Source organism: Cupressus sempervirens, chromosome 8, assembly GCF_028749045.1.
Source record: "Cupressus sempervirens isolate cs-2001-9-10 chromosome 8, ASM2874904v1, whole genome shotgun sequence".
NCBI classification, from domain to species: Eukaryota; Viridiplantae; Streptophyta; class Pinopsida; order Cupressales; family Cupressaceae; genus Cupressus; species Cupressus sempervirens.
This window is the reverse complement of record NC_143125.1, coordinates 292,652,290-292,665,364: the sequence shown is the minus strand read 5'-3', so window position 1 is coordinate 292,665,364 and position 13,075 is coordinate 292,652,290.

Genomic DNA, 13,075 nt, shown 5'->3' with positions numbered 1-13,075 from the left:
CAGTAATTGGTCACAAGTTATCAAGCAAGGATGAGACATCTACTATTGAACAAAAGAAGTACAAATCTATGATTGGAGGATTGTAGTATATGACTCATAGCAAACTAGATATAGCTAATGTAGTCAGAACTGTGGCCAGATTTCAAGCCGATCCTAAAGAATATCACTATGTAGTAGTAAAAAATATATTCAAATATCTGAAAGGAACATCAGATTATGACATTTGGTATGATAGAAGCAATGACTTTACTCTTTGTACTTATATAGATGCTTATTGGGATAGAGATAGGGATGAAAAAAAAGCAATAGTGGAGGAGCATTTTTCGTTGGAGGAAGACTAGTTTCTTGGTTCATCAAGAAGCAAAATTGTACCTCACAAAGTACTATAGAGGCAAAGTATGTTGCAGCAACAAAAAATTGTAATCAAGTCATATGGATGAAGCAGATGATGAAGGATATCAGAATTACATTCATAGAACCTATTATCATTTACTATGATAACACAAGTACTATTAACATGTCTAAGAATCCTGTCTTGCATTCTAAGACTAAACACATTGCCATAAAATATCACATGTTGAGAGAGAAAGTTGCTGAGAAAGAAATAAGACTGGAGTATATTAATACTAAGGAATAGATAGCAAAGTTTTTCACAAAGGTCTTGCCAAAGGATACATTTGAGTACTTGAGCGGTATGCTTGGGGTTATGCCCCTACCTAGCTCAGAATAGAAGATGCAAAAAGTGCATCAGTCTAGGGTATATAGCACCATTGTTAGATTGGACTGTATGTTGATGCTTCCTCAATGTGGGAGTATCTATGATGAACAGAGTCAATCAAGGAATCTTAGAAATATGTAATTGGTGTGCAATAGTGTCTTTAGACACTTGTGTTGTTTATAGAACTATATGTAAAAGTTGTAAAGCAATAGACCAACTTGTGGTCGTGCTGATAGATTGTTGTATGTTCAATTTTTGTATATCTTTGACATTGATGTCAATGGAGGAGAGAGTGACCTAAAAAAAATTAGAGAAAGTTTGCACTATGGGGGAGAAGTGCTGCAATAAAAGATTTGCATGAAGATTTCAATGATGAAGAAACTTGTTGGTATTCTTGGAACTAGATGTTTTTCATCTATGTTGCCATCAATGCCAAAGGGGGAGATTATTAGCATGTATGCTTATGCTATGGAGGAGTATTGCAGAACATTGATATGATGTATAACTATGTTTGTCATTGATGAAAACATAGTAATAAGTTAGTAAAAAAATGGCAGAGTAGTAGACTATGATTTTTGTATTAAGGACAATACATAGCATATCTGCTCATGCATAGTTACTAGCATATATTACATGTATGTGATATGTGGGCAAGTGCGTAGAACCTAAATCGATAGTGTACAAAAGTTATTAATGATTTATAGAGAACCATAGGGAGATAGAGCATTGGAAAAATAGTTTCTATTATATGATTGATATAGTACATTGTATTTGAAATGAAGGGTTGCATATTTTACTAGAGATAGTACACTAACCATTGATGATGTCACGAGTGCACATGTACAAAAGTTGTACGTGTGAAAATTTGTGTATAACTTTGAGTTGATAACATTAATTAAATGTGTATTTCATTTAATAGAGTTGACTCAAGGGTAAAAGCACAAACTTGGGTCACCTTTTATAAAGAAACGTGATATCAGAATGTGATAGTTCAACATTAATGACAAAAAAAATGGTATTTGTGTTTAAAATATGAAGATGACGTAAACTAATGAAATGTGTAGAATTGGATAAATTTTATGCCTATAATTTTTATAATTTTTTTGAGGAAGAATTTATTCATTTTATTTTATTTTGAAGTCCCTTTTTTAACTATAAAAAATATAGGGTGTAGTTCCCGTCAAGCAAGTATATGCAAATCATCTTTTTTTGTTCTGATTTGAAAATATCTTATAGATGACATGTATAGCTAGTGAACAAAAAAAGAAATAATTATTTTTGATGTATATTTTCTTTGTTATAAGTACTCAAGTTCGACCTTATCAAAATCCAATAATTTTTTTCCTACTGTCAAAACTTCCCTATCAAATCTATACCTTCTTGAAAAAAATTACATATTCATGAAGATGATTCACTCCTCTAGAGATAAATATAAATATTTAATTTTTTTGATATGATTTACTATTTTTTTTCTTTTTTGGGGGAGCATCTTTTGAAATGTTCAAATATTGACTTATAATATTTTGAGATTATATGATTATAACTAATCAAAACACTCAATAATTTATATAACGATGATATTGAATATGAGATCTATAAAAGGGTATTTTTAGTTTTTGAAAAAAATTGAGTTTTGATAGAGAAATGAGATTTGACCAAAAATAGGTTTTGGTATCAAAAACAGTGACACAGATCTGTGCTTTTACTCTCAAGGAATTAATATTGAGTTTGGTATAAAGGAAAGATGTTTTTCAAGTTTTAGACATCATCATTGGAGATCAAGAAGTAGAGAAGACTGGTGAATTGTGAAGTAGAGGAGCAGAGTAATTTGCTAATGCATGACCTCAAAGGTTACTGATGGGTTTAGAGTTCCAAATTTGATTGCATGATTTGAAGGTGAAGAAGTTTGATGTACTAGACAGAGGAAGAAGAAAAAGATTATCTCACATCTATAATTCTAAAAGGAATAGTACCGAGGTCAATTGGATAGTGGGTTCGTTGATCTGATCTTGAAGCTGTTTGGACGGTGGGTTCAACTGCCTTCCACAACTCTTAATAGGGTTGGAATCTCCTAATAGGGATTCAAAGTCTCCTAATAGGGACTCTTTGTAATAAGTGTTGTACTAACATACTCATAAAAGGGTCCATCCTTTAACAAGGAATATTCAGATTAGTTCATTATTTTGTGGGCATCATTCCCACCAAGGTTTTCCCTTTGATCAAGGGTTTCCCTAGTCAAGATATCTAGTGTAATTGTGTATGTGTATTTCTTTATGATTGTTTTTTACTTCGTTGAATATTTAAGAATTGCTCGAGATTAATATATAATTGATTCACCCCCACCTCTCAGTTATATTGGTGATCTACTATTTCTAACATAGATGTTTGTGGCTCTTTGTTTGTAGCTTCACATCTTGATTTTTCCTTGGACTCATAACTGTTGTGACCATGCAACGCTGCTATTCCTAAATATTTCATGCTATCTCACAACATTGCAACACATTTTACTAATTGCAGCTCAGACCCTACAAACATGTGAAAACCTCTGGAAGCTACCTGATCACTCAATTGTGACCACCATCTTCTCTATTCTACTAATCATAGTGAACAAGTGAAACCATCAAATTAGATGACATTGCATCATTGAAACCTAAATCATTAACCTTAATGCTAACCCTGTGATGGTGCACTCAAAGTATATCACTACTTCATAGCCCAAACCATGACTAACTCAAAAACCCATGCGATAACCTAAATGCAAGGGAATCATCACTTCATGGCCTAAACTCTGGTTAGCTCTTAACTGTATGTGACCATGTGAAAGTATTAAATTGATTGGGTTATTGACTATTAAAGTATCACAACTTAAACTTGAAGTCTATTTTGGTAGAATGCTCTCAATTCAACTGATCTACTTTCATTTGAAAAGTCACTCCTTCAAAACTAACCCCTATGAAAATATAATTAAGAGAACACAATTGGGCTTGGCCCACCATGACTTGTGTCATCTAGTTGCATACTCACAACCCTAACTCTTGTTCTGGCTTCAAACCCTATGAACATGCACACAAGAGGCATCTACGGCTTCACAACCCTGACCTTGAGTTAAACTCAACTCCTAGTGACCTTGCTAAAAAATTTAACTCAAACTATTGTGGTTTGATTGCAACCTTGCAATTGTTAACTGGATGCTAGCCCTATATCTTGTGAAGTTGTGCTAATTGCTAAGAAGATCGTGTCACACCCTCACCACCATTTTGATAGTTAGGCCATAAATGGTTGCAATCATGCGAACAAGCATGAATTTCCAGATTGCAACTTAAATTTTCTTAAGTATATATCATGTGAATATAAGGGGTTTGAAGACTTAAAAATATAAAATATATGACTAAGGTTTTTACATATCCTTTTCAAGTATGCATGGAAATTAATGAATAGTTCAGATGAACATAGGCATGGTTGCCACCCTGGTTATTATGAGACTAGCCAATGTTGACATTTTAGAGGGGGGATAATATGGTTAAAATTTCTAGCAACTTAGGGGGGATGCTTGCCCACTAAGCATAAGATTAGTGGCCTTAAGAAATCCATTGAGCTATAGAGTCACAAAAAATGAAAGCCTTCTCTACAGATAACCAAAAAACTACAACATCTACAACTACAAAATTTCAAAACTTTTATATCTTATAGAGAGACAACCTATTGTCATGCACTTCTTAGAAAACTAGAAAACACTTACTTTACTATTTACATAAATTTACAGAGATGAAAAGTTAAAGAAACCCATTAGTAGTTTGTTGAAGTAGCCACCCTTTGTCACTAGTTGATTTCTTCTTTCATACAGCTAGGTAGCTAAAGGTGGAAACAAGTATGACAAAAATGCTACTGCATAGAACATCTTCCTCCCAATGCTGAAGATAAATAAACCACTCTCCAACACTGGTGCATTTTCAATCTAAGAAAAACATGTTTCCTCTTCTTTATGGAACTCTCCCTCATGCTCTAAGATAAGCATGACTAGGGGCAACTTGCATTGAAGTAGAGCTAGATGCCTTACAAGGCATCCTCTTGATGGCTCTAGGTCTTGGAAATCAACCTTGACCACTAGATTATGCTCTACAACCTTTGAATCTTCTTGGCTAGGAGGGGCTGGTGATGTATGTTCTTCCTCATGTTGTGGCTGCAACATCTATTCCCCCTTTAGCCTATTAGAATCCTCATAAACAAGAGGTTTCACTCCCTGCACTTGTATAGGTTCTTGTGATGTGAGAGGGAGAGATGGCTATGTCTCTTTTGCCTCTAATGTAGAAGTCATCATGCTCTTCAATCTCTCTTGTAGCTCCTTCTCATATCATTCCTTTTGTGCAACCAATTCCCTTGCAAGAAATTATTCATGTTGTTGTTGTTGGGCCTCTAGCCTCCTTGCACATTCTACCTCAAATTTCTTTGAAAGCTCTAACATAAGTTGTATTCATTATGCTTCTAGCTACTACAACAAGGTTTCTTCCTCTGGAGTGTGTAATGGTTCATGAGTAACAAGTGATACTTTTTGAACTTGGAATAGTTGGGGTAGCAAAGGCAAGACCTCTTCCTTCATAATATCATGAGAGGCCTCCTATTGCAACACTAGATCTAGTTTCTTTTCCTCATGCAACAAGTCTTCAGGCTCCACCTTAGGCTCAAAAGCTAAATTTGGTTCCTTAGGAATAGGAGAAACCTTTATGTTATTCATCTCTCTCCCCTCCACCCTTTGTAGTGGCTCAACATCAATATGAGGAGCTGTAGGCTCTTGATCAATATAGCAAGGAATAGGAATATGGGGAGGCTCACTCTTTCTAAAACTAGCAAACTTGCATTTGGGTAGCTCTTCTTTAGATGGATCTAGAAATGTTGCTTGTGAGTGGGCCTCTGGCTCTTGTATGTTGTTCAGTAGGGTAGGAGGATCACTCAACAAAAGGTAAGAAAATTTCCTCCTTGAAAGCTTTGGTGTATGACCTTGCAAAATAAGAGGGCTACTTTGCAAGAAGTGGGAAAATTTTCTTGTTGGAGGCCTTTGTGCTACAATATCTTGCATAGCTGTAGCTCTCTACATATGGAAAAGCTTGAGTCTTGCCTCCTCCATGAATTTTTTCTATCTTAATTCTTTCTCCTTCTCCTACTACAAATGGAGGAGATTTCCCTGGGCCTCATTGAAGATATCAAATGCCTCAGATACCATGGTGCAAACACTAGGATCATTCTCCCACATTTTCATGTCATCATTTAACTCTTTAAGCCAAGAAGTCATAAGGACATTTACATAGGAGAAGTTCCCATAATTTTCATCTAGGTATGGGTTTTCCCCATTGTTAAAAAACTAGAAAACATGGCAAACCCGAATCCCACATTATTTGAATGATCTTGAAGCTATAAAAACTTTGAGTTGAGGTATGAGTAATTATATTGTGGATGATATAGGGGTTGGTAGGGCTAAGGAATAGCCTCTTCATGATATCGTAGAAAATGGGCTCTATGAAATAAATCCACGGTTAAGGTTTCAAAAAACATTATTTTCATAGACACCTGAAAATCACAAAAAGATCAAAATGATATTTTCATACCAGAACTGTTTCATCTTGAAACTAGTAAATGTGCACTAGAGTCACCATAGCATTTGATGGAATGCCTCCAAAGGCTGATCGTATAGAGAAAAACACAAAATTTCTTAGTGAATAAGATTAAGTTGGCTTCCAACAGACTTGTATAGCTGAAAATGTTACTCCCACCGGGCGTGCCAAAAATTGTTGACACAGAAAGTTTACACCGTTTCTTGAGGTATGACCCTTAAGTGACCTCATGCAACATGAAAATAAACTCCAAGTGTGGGACTTGTGCTCTGAGGTTGAATCTCTAGAGAAGGTTGACTTCCTTACAATTAGGATGCATCTAACTACTTCTTGAGAGGAAAAGGGAGAAGGAGATGAATGGAATCAAACTAACTAATCTAATCTAGAGGGGTGATGCACTTAATTGAAACTATTACAACTCTGCCCATGTATGCACAAAACATCAATGAAAAGACTAGATACACATATCTTAGCTCTATTCTATTTTAAAAGAACTGATCAAGTGTTGAAAGGAAAGACATCTTCATAAATACAGTAACCATCAAAAATTTGGACACAACACACAAACCCTTAAAAATAGAAGGAAACATTCATAACAAGGCAAAATACATGCAAAAATCATGAATGAAAAGAAGAGGTAAAGAAGAGCTATTTCATTAATGGAAAGCAAGGAATATAGTTGTAGAGCACAAGGCTATTACAAGTAAACATGATAGAATAGGGAAGAACCCTTTGCAAAAATTTACAACTGCCTTTTATAGAGTTCAAACACAACTCTTATATTACATTAAGTTCAAACCCTAATTGGGTGGAGTTGGATTTTAGAGGAGAGCAATAACTACTGATTAGAGAAAATCATGATCAGATGCACATTTCCATACAAAAAATCCAATCTTACATACACATCTAGTCTGGATGAGACAAAAATGACTACCATGATTGCTCTGGCTTGTAGATGGATCAATATGGTAGTACAAGGATGAAATATTCATTAAATAGACATGAAGAAAATGAAAAGTGGTTGTATACATTTGAAGAATCAATTTTCCATTAAAGAGTTGCTCAATACCATGTTCTCATCTATGCCAAATCACCTAAGTCATCAAGTCAACTAAATTTGATTGTCAAACTTGCCACATGGCCCAATGCCCTTCAAGTATTTTGTCAACACATCTAAATTCATCTATTTATGTTAACCTACAACTACATATCTATTTGTGGCTTCACAACTAAAAATCCTTATTAACTATTTGGTCCTGCAAAACTATGACCACCTTCATTTCCTGTTATCGTTGCTTTGCAACCCTTTATCACTTAATTTACCCCTTAACTTTTGTGACCCTATGAACACATGAAATTGATCCTCTCACACCATCACCACAGTTATGGGTTTGGGATTTTCTATCCTGTGATGATGCAAAATATGCATCCTTGACTATGTTGCACCCTCAGAACCTCCCTCCATGAAGATAGTTTGGAACATGTGATGCCATGAAGACCGTTAGATGTTTATGACTTTATTTGTAGCTTTGTAACTTGATTTCTCCTTGGACTCATACTTGTTGTGACCATGCGAAGCTACTAGTCCTGACTGTTTGATGCTATCTCACAATATCACAACACATTTTACTAACTACAAATTAGACCCTGTGAAAAAACCTCCTCAAGCTACCTGATCACTCAATGGTGATGTCCATTTTCTCTTTTCCACTAATCATGAAAAATGGGTGAAATCATCAAATTGGTTGGCATTGCATCATTGCAACCTAAATCATTAACCTTGATGCTAACCCTATGATGGTGCACTCAAAGTATATCACTTCTTTATAGCCCAAACCATGATCAGCTCCAAAACCCATGCGACAGTGCAAATGAAAGGGAATCAACACTTCATGACCTAAACTCTAGTTAGCTCTTAACTATGCATGACCATGCAAAAACATTAAATTGACTAGACTATTTACTGTCACACCATCACAACTTAACCTTGAAGCCTAATTCAATAGAATGTTGTTGATTCAACTGATTTGGCTTCATTTGTCAAGTCACTCCTTCAAAACTGACCCCTGTGATGATGCAATGAAGAGAACACAATTGTGCCTAGCCCATAATGGCATGTGTCATCTAGTCGCATGCTTGCGACCCTAACTCTTTTTCTAACTTTTAACCCTATGAACGTGTGCACAAAAGGCATTCACAACTTTGCAACCTTGACCTTGAGTTAGCTTAACTCCCTATGACCTTGCAAAAACATTTAACTCAAACTGTTATGGTTTGATCACAACCTTGCAAATATTAACTTGATGCTAGCCCTTTGTCTTGTGAAATTGCAATGAATGCTGAAAAGACCACATCGCATCCTTGCCACCATTTTGACAATTAGGCCATAACTACTCATGATCATGCAAACAAGCATAAATCACAAGATTGCAACTTGAATTTTCTTAAGCATATATCATGTGAATATAAGGGGTTTGAAGGCTTAGAGATATAAAGGATATGACTAAGGTTTTTATGCATCCCTTTCAAGTATGCATGGAAATCAATGAATAGTTCAAATGGACATGTGTATGGTTGCCACCCTCGTTATTATCAGATTGATCATCATTGGCATTTTAGAAGGGGGGAGTAAAATGGTTAACAAGAGCTTGATAAGATAAGCAGTTTATGTCCCCTAGACCTAGAAGAGAGTTAGTTCTAAGCTAGACAAGGGAAAAATGAAGCAAATGAGTTTAAGGCACATCTTATAGACATAGGTGAGAGGGTTTCAAGAAGTGTCTATTTCTAGGTTTTCACCATTTAGCATAATTTTTTCAATGATTTTTTTCCAAGATTTTTTATATTTTTGTGTTTTTGATATCTTTGATTTTTTTTGGTAATTCATTAGAGTGCCTATTGCTAGGTTTTCACTAAGATGAACATTTTCTCAAGACATTTTCTGATTTTTAGGATTTTTTTAGGACACATAATACATTCAAATAGCTGAGCATCAAGAGCCTTAAGTATAAAACATTTTTAGATGAAGAATGTTCATGGGCTTAAGGAGTTGTTCTCCCTTTGGTGTAGATAGCTGATACACATTGAATCTAAAAGCAATAATAACAATGTAGGGACCTAGTCATTTAGGTTCAAACTTCCCCTTTTGTTCCCAATTTTGTTATTTTTTTTGGTTTTCTCTAAGAACAAGATCATCGACTTAACACTCACAGGGATGAAATTTCTTAATATATCTTGTGGATATACATTTTTTTTTAAGCTCTCATGTGATCAGAAGTAGCCTTAGGCATTCTTCCAACATTTTAAGTTCATGTATATACATGGCCTTATAGTCTTCATCCATGATCAATCCTTTCAAAGAGACTCTTAAGAATGAAATCTCAACTTCTAGTGGCAAAACAACCTTAGAACCATAAACTAGTGCAAATGGGATAACTCCAGTAGGAGTTCATTACTTGCTTTGTAAGCTCACAATGCATGATTGATTTGTAGGTGCCAATCTCTTTGTGATTTGTGCATGGTCCTATGCAATTTTTTTAGCAAAGTCTTATTGGATGCTTTATCTTTTTCATTCTCTTGGTGATAGTAAATGGAGGACCAATGATGTTTAATATTGAATTTCTTACAAAGTTGCCTAAGATCCTTGTTCTTAAATTGGCCACCATTATTAGTAAGTATGGAGGAGGGAATGCCATACCAAAAAAAGATGTGATTGATAATGAAGAGAGCAAAATATTTCCTTGAAGCAACCAAAAGAGGCACAACCTCAACCCATTTGGTAAAGTACTCTATAGCTGTAATAATGAACTTGTTTCCACTTGATGAACTAGGCTAGATCTTGCCAACTAAGTCAAATGCCTACTGCTAAAAAGGCCAATGTATGACAGATGGAATTAACTCATGCCCTAGAACATGAATTAGGTTTCCATGTAGTTGATATTTCTTACAAGCTTTAGCATAGTGCACATCATTGGCCTATAGGGTAGGCCAATAATAACCAGCCCTCAGTAGTTTTTGAGCTAGTGGAAGACCATTAGAGTGCAACCCAAAAATACCATCATGGGCTTCAGATAATTCTTTTTGAGACTCATCCATTTTGAGACACCTAAGAAGTGTTCCATCTAGACCCTTCCTATACAAGTCACTAGAGATAATGGTATAGTGTGAGGCATTATAGATAAGTTGAAATTTTTCATTGCGGATAAGGTTTTCAGGGATAATTTGGTCTTAGAGAAAGAATAAATGGTGGCACAAGGAGAGACATCATGACCAAAAATAGTGCAAATGACTCTACTATTGGGGGAATCATAAGTGGGGTAGTGTAGGATTTAAGAATAGTATATCCATGAGGTGTAATAAACAAGATCTCGATACTAGCCCCATGTTATATGTAAGATTTGTCAAAGAACATTTTACAATTCATTTCTATAACACACATGATGGAGGAATCCAGAAAGTCTAGCTGCATTGGAACATCATCTTCAAGCAGAAAGTCAGCGAGTTGATCAACAATGGCTTATCCCTTAATGACTTTATGTTTGATGTACTAAATGTAAAATTCTAACATAATCATCATCCATTTAGCTAACCTTCTCATAAGCTCAACCTTACTTAGGAGATACTTCAAAGGATCAATTTTAGCCACTAGATGTGTAGTATGTGCTAGCATGTAGTGACGATGTTTTTCTTATGCAAAGACTTAAACTAGACAAGCTTTTTCAATATTGTTGTAACTGATGTCATAGGAAACCAAAGTTTGGATTATGTAGTATATAGCTTGTTCTTTCCCATTGTCATCATGTTGTGACAAAAAATCCCCTAAAGAAGTGTTTGTACCTAAAATGTATAATATCAAGGGCTTTCTAGGAATAGGAGACATGATAATTGGGGGCTTAGCCAAGTAGTCCTTGATATGATTTAGACCCTTCTTTCACTCCTTTTTCCATATAGGGGTAGATCCCTCATGTAGATTTTTGTTAAATGGTTTGGCCTATCAAACAACTAAGAAATGAACCTCCTAATAGATTTTAATTATCCTTGTAGACTGCTTATTTGACTAACATTTTTGGGAGGTGGCATGTCCATAATAGCTTGTACCTTTCATAATAAACTTCTATGCCTTTTTGTGATATAATGTAACCTAACAATTTTTGAGATGCTACACAAAAAGAACACTTCTTGGGATTAAGCTTAAGTTGAAACCATTCCATGTGGTCTAATATCAAACTCAGATCAGCTTGGTGAGTGCAGCTCTATTTAGATTTAGCAAGGGTGTCATCGGCATAGTCTTCAATGTTCTTATACATTATGTCATGGAAAATAGTGGTTATATCCCACTGATAAGAAGCACCCACATTTTTTAGACCATAAGGCTTGACATTCCAACATAAGGTTCCCCATGCACATGCAAAAACCATTTTCTCCTAATCCTTGGGAGTTATCTTTATCTAATTATACCCTAAGAATCCATCCATAAGGGAGTACATTTCATAGCTTACAGTCATGTCCACTATCATGTTAATATTTGGTTTTGGAAAGTCATCCTTTGGGAAAGCTTTATTAAGGTCTGAAAAATTAGTACACACCTAAATAGACTTGTCATGTTTAGAAACATGGATAATGTTTGAGAACCATTCAACATTATCAGTAGCTCTAATGAATTTTGCACTCAAAAGTTATTCTAACTCAACTTTCACAAGTAGGGTAACATGTGGATGCATCTTTCTCAATTTATGTTTAAGAAGCTAGATGTTAGGAGCTATGGAGAGATGGTGCATAATGAGATCAATATCAAGCCCAAGCATATCAATATAAGTCCATGCAAATTTGATCTTCTTTTCTTAGAGAAAATGAGTGAACTATTCCTTCTCTTTTGTTGAGAGTGATTGAGCTAGATGTATTATTTAAGGAGATTCCTTAGTAACAATATTTATTGGATGTGTAGGTTCAATCAAAACTGATGGTCTATCTTGAAAATAACTGGGTAGACTACCAAGTACCTCATCCTCAGGCACCTTGAAGAGGTTTTCACCATCAGAAATGTCTCTCTTTTTACTATTTTTTGGTTCATACACCACTACAAAGTGGTTTTCACCATCTGATCTTTTCTTTTTCTTTTTTCTTTTTATCTTATGATAAGGTACTTGATGTCGAACTTAGTCATATTAATTGTTGGTTCATTGGTGGAAGAAACTATTGGTTCAACAATATTCAAATATTAGGATCTCATAATCATTTTGGAATAATGGGAGTTCAAGTCTTTGATTTTGTATAGAACAATCGATGAGATCGGGGTGTATAAGTGATAACGAGGGGTTAGCTTCAAGATTGTTAATATGGAAAGAGTTGTCTCTGGTGATGAGCAAGTCAGAATCTATAATAAAATCTCATAAGGAATCTAAAGTAGGATTAATCTTGGGAGCAGTAATGTGAACCACTAAAGAAATTTGTGAGCCAAAATCATTAGACCCTATGGGAGACTCAACAACAATGTTGTTTTGGTTAACATAGGCATGTGCCACATCCACCCCTAGTTTGCAGGATGCATCAAAAAGAGACTCCCATTCATACTCATTTGAGTTAGAACTTTGGTTACATGCTACAAGGCAAGCAATATTTCTTCTAACTCTTTCTTGATTAAGGTCAATATTTGATTCATCAAATTCAGACTGCCCACATGTAGATGCTTAAACAATGTTATCATTAAAAAACATATCTTTCCACCAAAGAAGGGAAGTAGAAGGGGTAAAGTATT